Source organism: Hemicordylus capensis, chromosome 8, assembly GCF_027244095.1.
Source record: "Hemicordylus capensis ecotype Gifberg chromosome 8, rHemCap1.1.pri, whole genome shotgun sequence".
Taxonomy (NCBI): domain Eukaryota; kingdom Metazoa; phylum Chordata; class Lepidosauria; order Squamata; family Cordylidae; genus Hemicordylus; species Hemicordylus capensis.
This window is the reverse complement of record NC_069664.1, coordinates 28537354-28545505: the sequence shown is the minus strand read 5'-3', so window position 1 is coordinate 28545505 and position 8152 is coordinate 28537354.

The following is an 8152-nucleotide window of genomic DNA, read 5'->3' as shown; positions in this document are numbered from 1 at the left end:
TGTCTTGTTAGAGCTTTTTAGGGAGAAGGCTGTCTCTTAAGAGTTGCTGACTCTTCAGTTCCGGGTGGGGGGGAGGGAGGGAGTCCTTCTAAATGCTTGAAACCCACGTGGGAAAAGGAAAGCAACAATTGCTAGACTGAGCAGTTTTCAAGAATTCAGAGGCTACTATCCGATGTGGATTTCCTTGAAAGCAGGCCTTATTGGGTTTAGTGTGCAATTTACTACCAAGGAACATAGGAAGCTGCCTTATACTGAGTCAGACCATTGGTCCATCTAGCTCAGGATTGTCTTCACAGACTGGCAGCGGCTTCTCCAAAGTTGCAGGCAGGAATCTCTCTCAGCCCTATCTTGGAGAAGCCAGGGAGGGAACTTGGAACCTTCTGCTCTTCTCAGAGCAGCTCCATCCCCTAAGGGGAATATCTTACAGTTCTCACACATGTAGTCTCCCATTCATATGCAACCAGGGCAGACCCTGCTTAGCTAAGGGGACCAGTCATGCTTGCTACCCCAAGACCAGCTCTCCTCTCTAGAAAATAAGACAAGCTTTCATTGTGCAAATGCATTCATCCTGTGAGCCAGCCCTACCCACCCAACCTTATTGGAGGATTGCTGGTCTTGTGGTAGCAAGCATGAATTCCCCCCTTTGCTAAGCAGGATCCACCCTGGTTTGCATTTGAATGGGAGACTACACGTGAGCACTGTAAGGTATTCCTCTTAGGAAATGGGTTAACTCTGGGAAGAGCACCTGCATGCATAAGGTTTCAACTTCCCTCCCTGGCATCTCTAGATAGGGCTGAGAGAGACTCCTGCCTGCCACCTTGGAAAAACCACTGTCAGTCAGTCTGTGTGGACAATATTGAGCTAGATGGACCAATGATCTGACTTGGTATAAGGCAGCTCTCTATGTTCCTAATACTGTCAGCTGACCCTGTAGGCTAATCCAGGCCCACCAGGCACCTCCAAACTAGGCGCACAGACTGAGGCACATCATAAAGTGTAGTTGCTAAACAGATTGTCTGTGCCTTGCTTTGACCTGATCTGGACCCCTCTCTGCTCTGGGATTTACCTAAGAACATTCCTCAGAGCATGCCGTCTGCTTCTGGCCCTTTGGTCTTTGGTCTGCCTGTGTTGGAATGGGACTCATGGCTAGTCCATAGCTTTTCTTCGAACCTGGACAAGGCCTGAGACAAGTTGACCACCTGAGGTCAGTGTGGGTGTGTGTAGCCAGTCTTGTGAGTAACGCAGCAGCTTGTGGTTCAACACACTTGAAGCATTCGCAAGACTCATCAACACACCGATGCCAGCCTCACATATCAAAAGTGGTTGTGCAGATATTCCCAAAGAGCACTTTCTTCTGGCAAGCTAGCACTACCACTGTGTCCTTTGAAGAATGGATTGACAACAACCAGAATCAGCTTCTGGAACATGCCAAAATTAGCTCCTCCATCTGTCTCACAACAGCATATCCAAGTGTTATTTAGTGAAGGCAGCTTTCTCCCAGTTTGAGATATTTAGAGTCCCCTTTGCACTGGGTTTTTTATATGGCATGCTTACAACAGTCTCTCCCTCCCACTCTCCGATTTCTTTGAGTTTTTAATTTTCTCTAGATGTTGCTTGAGCAATTTCTAGATAGTGCACTTCAGATTCCCCTATGCAAATAAAGTCAGCAAATACGTTAAAGACTCCCAAAGATAGATCTGTGCATCATCAGCCATATGCAACTCATGGCAAGATAGTTTCAAACCATTCCTGAAGAGCTTCTGCCAGTTCTTTGAGCACCATTCCTGATGTTGGCAAATGAACCATGGGGAGTTACTCTCTGGGCTCAGAGATGCCCCATCAATAAAGGGGGGAAATGTCACTGGTGTCAAATATTTCAGCTTGGGGAAACTGGTCTCACTCACAATGTGTTTCCATTTTGTAAACCCAAGTCAAGATTTCTGTCAACAAGTACATTTGAATTCACATCTGTTCGAGAAACTTGAATAGGACCTAATTGATTGCAGTCATTTTGCATGGTTTTCAATCCACAATTCACAATGAATAAATTAGCTGTTTGTAAAGTATGCACTGGTAATCTTCAATAATAATGACAACACATTTGTGCATCTCTCTGTCGATTTTCTCATCATGAACTGTTTCGCTGGCATGGGTCGGGGAGACACTGTCAAAAAGCTGAGGTGAAAGGGAAATTAATAGGTTTGGGAGAATGTATCCTTTGGGAGACAGGTTTCCAAACACTGCTTTGTCCAGGACCTGAAAGGGGACTGTGAGTAGCCCTATCCACACATCACGTTCAATGCACTTTGTACAGTGTATACATGGACAGATCCATATGCATGTAGAGCCATTCACACATTATGTTCCACACCAGTACTGCATAGCTTTGCACCAGTAAAACTATGCACAAAAGGAATCTTGAAACAATTTTGTGTACAACTTTATCTTGATTGCTTTCTTGCAGTGTTTTATCCATGCATTTGTATTCTTTGGGAGGTAAGATCAGCAAACTGGGCATGTGGAGTACTCTATATGAAATCAGAAATTTTAAAAAGTTGAATCCTAATGTATTGGTTTCTCCCTTTAAAAAAAAAAGACAAGTTATTCTGAATCCCAGAATCCAGAAAGGAATCTGGATGAGGAAGTTTCCTGATGTAGGATAGCTGTATTCTTGATAGCTATGTTCCTGCCTGCGTAAGTTGATCTGTTGACTGTAAGGGTTACAGTTGTGATTTCAAATCATCCTTTCATCTTCTCCAACTGAATAATCAAAGACGGCCCAAGAACTGTCCTCTGCACCTGCTCTTGGGAAGCAACAGTGCCCAGGATGAAATTTTGCATCGCTGTCAGCAGAACCCACCAATTACCCCTGGCTCCTTTGAGACACAACCCCTTTTTCATGCAGTTTAATGACTCCATCCTGACTGGCGGAATTCCTGCTTCACTGCATCTGGCCTGCTTTGCAAGGCAAAGCAGTATCTGTCAGCCTTCCACAACTGTGTAATTTTGCGTGTGGAGGGGAAATATATCCGATGCACAGTGGCAAATTGATTACAAAGGGCCAGTCTGATCAACAGCCCTTTTCAGGGGTCCTGGTTCGGGTCTGGCCAGCTCTCACTTGTGTGAACTGAGTAGACAATTTCCAGCCCGGCTATATTTACAAATGGCAAGAGCAGTGAGATCATTACTAGAAGTGCTTGTTTGTTTGTTTAGAGATTTATATCCTGCTCTTCCTCCAAGGAGCCCAAGGAGGTGTACATGGTTTATGTTTATCCTCGCAACAACCCTGTGAGGCAGGTTAGGCTGATGGATATGTGACTGGTCCAGAGTCAGCAAGTAAGTTTCATGGCTGAAGGGGGATTTGAACTCAGGCCAGCACACTAACCACTACAGCACACTGTCCCAAGGGCTTGCTTTCACATTTGCAGCTCATTCCATCTCCATCCAGACTTTCTCTCCCTGCCAATCTCTGCTGTTCTTGAGCTGACAGTCAGAAGCTGGAGAAGAATGAACACTCTTAGCTTGGGAATCTCAGACCAAACACGATCTCAGTGCCTGAAATATCTCTCTGCCTTGCTTCTGTCTACATGTACCAAACCTTGGACTTCCTTTTGGTTCCTCTCAGTCACACCAGGCGTCCTGTCCCACGCCTGTCTTACTAGCTCAAGGGTTTTGCACACAGGAGAACAAGCTGGTGTTCTCTATGCTCAACACATCCAAATGTGATGTCGCCACTGCTAGCAGTGTTGGGTACTGACGTAACCACTTGGAAACAGAATCCATAACTTTAGGAAATTGTTCTTAGAAAAACCTAGCAGGGCTACATGTATGTTTAGATGGAGAGCAAGAGAAGCCTGCCTTTATAACTAAAAGCTGGTACAGAGAATCTATTTGCACATGAATCCCCACTCCACCTTCCTTCAAGAGCTAAAGGTAACATTAACTATTTACTTTCTGGCTGCGAATAATACAACTGCCATTGCAATTCCAGCACCCACAATCCAAATTCTGCACCAGGAATAAACTGACTTCTGCAACCTGTATAAATTATGCAAATTGCTGCATTGTGTATAGCAACACATTTTGCTTAATGCAAAGCAGCTTTTACTGCTTTGCATAATCTCTTCTGGAGGCCAGGGAGAGTGGCAAGGACCTCTGTCAAGTACTGGAACTCAAAATCTTAGCATAAGGCCCAGGATTCAACAGCACCCCATGGAAAAGAAGAACCAGCTACAGCTCGCCGATGTTGTCCCACTCCCGGCAACTCGTATGTTAGATGAGAAGGCTCTTGGGTCTATGTAATTCAGAGCAGAACAGGCTAATAATGCACTGTGACTGCCAAGAATTTATTCCTGGCCCACTTCTTGGAAGTCAGAGAGGCAGATACATGCAGCCAGCAGAAGAAAAGGAGGGCAAGGATCTCTGCCTTGGCTTCCAAGCCCTGTTGAGCATTGCTGCTTTCCAGGATAGCAGCAACAGGCAAAGGCACGTCTCAGGAAGAGCTGGCAGTGCACACCGATTCTGGGATATGTTCCCAGTTTGGGACACAATGACGAGCAGCAAGTGTCAACATTAGAAAACAATCCCACACGGATGAGAAGGGGATGCTTAGATGCATGTCAACTGCTCTGGTTGGTGTCTGTGTCTATGATTTGAAATTTGTCATTGTTTGTTTGTGTTGCCTGATGCAAGGCGGAACTATTTGGTCATTCCTCTGGCTTCCATTCCTGGATGAAACAGCAGAAGGGAACAAGGACTTTTCTTGTTCAGTAATGACACAGGGGACATTAAAGCATGGCAATTGATGTCAGCACTACCAGGGCTTCTGGAGAACCAGGCTAAAGGGCAACTGGATGGTTTGGCCAACAGGGAACACAGCCCTACATGAAGATCTCCTGTGTATTCCTCAGTGGATGTTCTGTCCACTAGGAGGCACAGCTCTACAAGATCTTCTGTATTTCCCCTAGAGAAGTGGAACACTGCAATTGCCAAACTTCTCTCTTCTGCACAGCTATTAATGGCCCAGGTTCCTTTTCTTCCTTGGGTCACCATAAACGAAGAAAGGTCACGATGGCTGGGTCTCGGTAGGGGTGTGAAGGGAAGGTACCCTGAGATCTAGTATGGGGCAGCAAGTACAGGAATTTTACATTACGTTCAAGTGCCTACTGGACCTGTCAGCCCAAGTGGCCCAGAAAAACATGTGTCATCCAAACCAGGCACGGGGCAAAATCCAGAACAGCAATCAAGGCAAAAGAGCAGGAGCTGTAGGCTGGGTCTTCACACTGGTCCTGCTCCAGACACTGCCACAGTCTCTCTGAGGCAGGGACCAAGGATGCCAAAGACCTTGGACAGCTCCTGGGCAAGAGGTCAGGACCATGGTCAGCACTGATCAGGAGAACTAAGAGCTGGATATGTCAACAGAAGGGGAAGCTGCTCCAGAGATCACTAAGTGTCTCTTGGTGAGCTGCTGGGTTTGGTAGCCTGCTGCTCAGGCAAACCGGCCCTGGTCCTTCCAGGAGCAATCTTTGCCTTGCCCAGTTTTGCAGGTGCCTGCTCTGACAGCTTTGGCGGGGGGGGGGGGTGTGATGACCCATGGGGGTCGTAGAGGAGGATTCCTCCGATGAAGACCCAGAGCAGGGGGAGCAGGCTGAAACTCTGGTTGATTCAGCAGAGCCAGAGCTGACAACCCTGCAGGCCCCTCTGCCTCCTTCCAGATGAAGCTTCCAAGGCCGCTGAAGTCGAGGTGCCTGCCCCAGATCCCCGACAGCAACGTTTGGCCAGAGTACAGACTCAGAAGGAGGGGGAATGCCATAGGTCAGAGAGCCTGGCCAGAAGGAACAGGTGATCTAGCTCTGACCCGGCTGCATCTCCCTGACAAGGCCCAGCTGCAGTGATGGGCAGGGCTCTCAGCACATTGCCTATTTAGAGCAGCCTGAAAGATGGGTCTGTCCTTGAAACAACGTCCACGGTGACCAGCCCTTACTGTGAGCAACCTTGACCTGGAAATCCGGACCTGTTTGTTGTGACTGACCACAATTTGTGTTTACCCCTGATCCTGATGACTGTGGAATCCCCAGTACTGACTTCTTGCAACGTTTTGTGACTACACTTTGTTCCTGTCTGTTGACTCTCCCTTCCCCTCTGAAAAGAGTGGTTTCGCAGCTGCTGGGCAGTCGGCCAATGCAGGTCATTACAGGGGTGTGGTGGGTAGGCTTCACTGTGGATGGGAAGTCCTTGGAAGACTCCGTCAAATTGGAGGATGTCAGCAGAGCAGTTTCCCTGGAGCTTGGTGGGGGTACTGCTCCTCCCCCCAATCCATCCAGAGTTCCTGATGCCATGAGGTCCCTAGGTGCCTAATCCATCTCCTCTCCCAGTCCACTACTTGGTATATGTGTGTGACTCTGAGGGTCACGATAAGACTAGGGAGAGGTTGCTCAGACTGAGGAGAGCTTTGAGCCTAGTCTGGTGGACAGGGATTGGCCTTTGGAATCAGCTGACAGAATGCTGGGGCAAGCTGTTACTGCAGCCTAGGTGGCAGCCTCACACCTCCGTCTGCCAGGATTGAAGTGAGGCAACAGCACTGGTAATGCCCTAGAGCAGAGGTAAGCAACCTTGGCTCTCCAGCTGTTGTTGAACTACAACTCCCATCACCCCCAGCAACATGTAATTCAGTTGGAGCACCTCCTCCTCCTCCTCCTCCTCCTCCTCCTCCTCCTCCTCCTCCTCCTCCTCCTCCTCCTCCTCCTCCTCCTCTTTATATACTTCTTTTCAACAGAAGTTCACAAAGCAGTTTACATAGGAAAAATAAAGTAAATAAATAAAAGGGCTCCCTGTTCCCCAAAGGACTCACAATCTAAAAAGAAACACAAGGTAGACACCAGCAACAGCCACTGGAGGGATGCTGTGCTGGGGATGGAGAGGGCCAGTTGCTCTACCCCTACTAAATAGAAGAGAAGCAGTATTTTCAAAGGTGCCTCTTTGCTCATTTAGCAGGGGATAGCCAAATTTGCCTACTCCCACCCTAGAGCCTACCTTCTGGGAGCCTTAGTTTAAAACACACACACACACCTCTACATACTCAAAAGGCATGGCTTTGAGGAGAGCTGGTCTTGTGGTAGCAAGCATGACTTGTCCCCCTAGCTAAGAAGGGTCCACCCTGGTTGCATATTAATGGGAGACTAGAAGTGTGAGCACTGTGAAAGATTCCCCTCAGGGGGTGGAGCCGCTCTGGGAAGAGCATCTAGGCTCCAAGTCCCCTCCATGGCAGCATCTCCAAGACAGGGCTTAGAGAGATTCCTGCCTGCAACCTTGGAGAAGCCGCTGCCAGTCTGTGTAGACAGTACTGAGCTAGATAGACCAATGGTCTGACTCAGTATACAGCAGCTTCCTATGCTCCTATGGCTTATGATCTCACAGGTGCTGCCACCAGAATGCGGTGTAGAATTTGTCCTGGAAATTTCCCCTAAAGCTAAACACACTGTGAATTTGATGCACTCTCATCAGAGGAAACATCTGCGGAATCTTGAGGGGATCCATAGGTGTGTCAATAAGCCTAGCAACAGCAACCAGGAGGGTTCTTCACACCCCTGAGCATGAGGCTGTGTGCTGAATGCCTGTGTTGCAGCTAGAGAAGTGGAGGATGTGGATGTGTGTTTATGTCTCTGTGTGCTTTTACCTCTGATGCTCTTTTTATTTAAAGTCTCCGCGTGTGCCCAGGGGACCCTCTTTGGAACATGGCAAGATGGAGAGGCAGTGTCCCCCCCACCACCCGCCCGCCCCAGAGATCGCAGGGATGATTAAATGAAATGGAGTCACTCATCCATTAGTGGGGAGAACTGACGGGAGGAGAGCCTGACTCAGTCGCTTATTCAAGGCATGCCTCTTGCCTTCAAGCCTCAATGCAAGATTCATCAAGCAGCCGACTTGTCAAAGGGCGGTGGGAGGGGGGTACCACTACAGAGACATCCCAGGAAGAAGAGATTATGTGTGCTGGAACCGACCTGGGTAGAATTTGGAAGCAGAGGGCCTCTTCCTTACCCGTATTCAATATTTCAGGGAGCAGACGCAGGGTGGGTCTGGGGGTGCCCCCCTAATTCTGCAGCATTAGGGATAGTCAGAAGGGCTTCCTTTGAATCGAACCTCACCAGGTCAG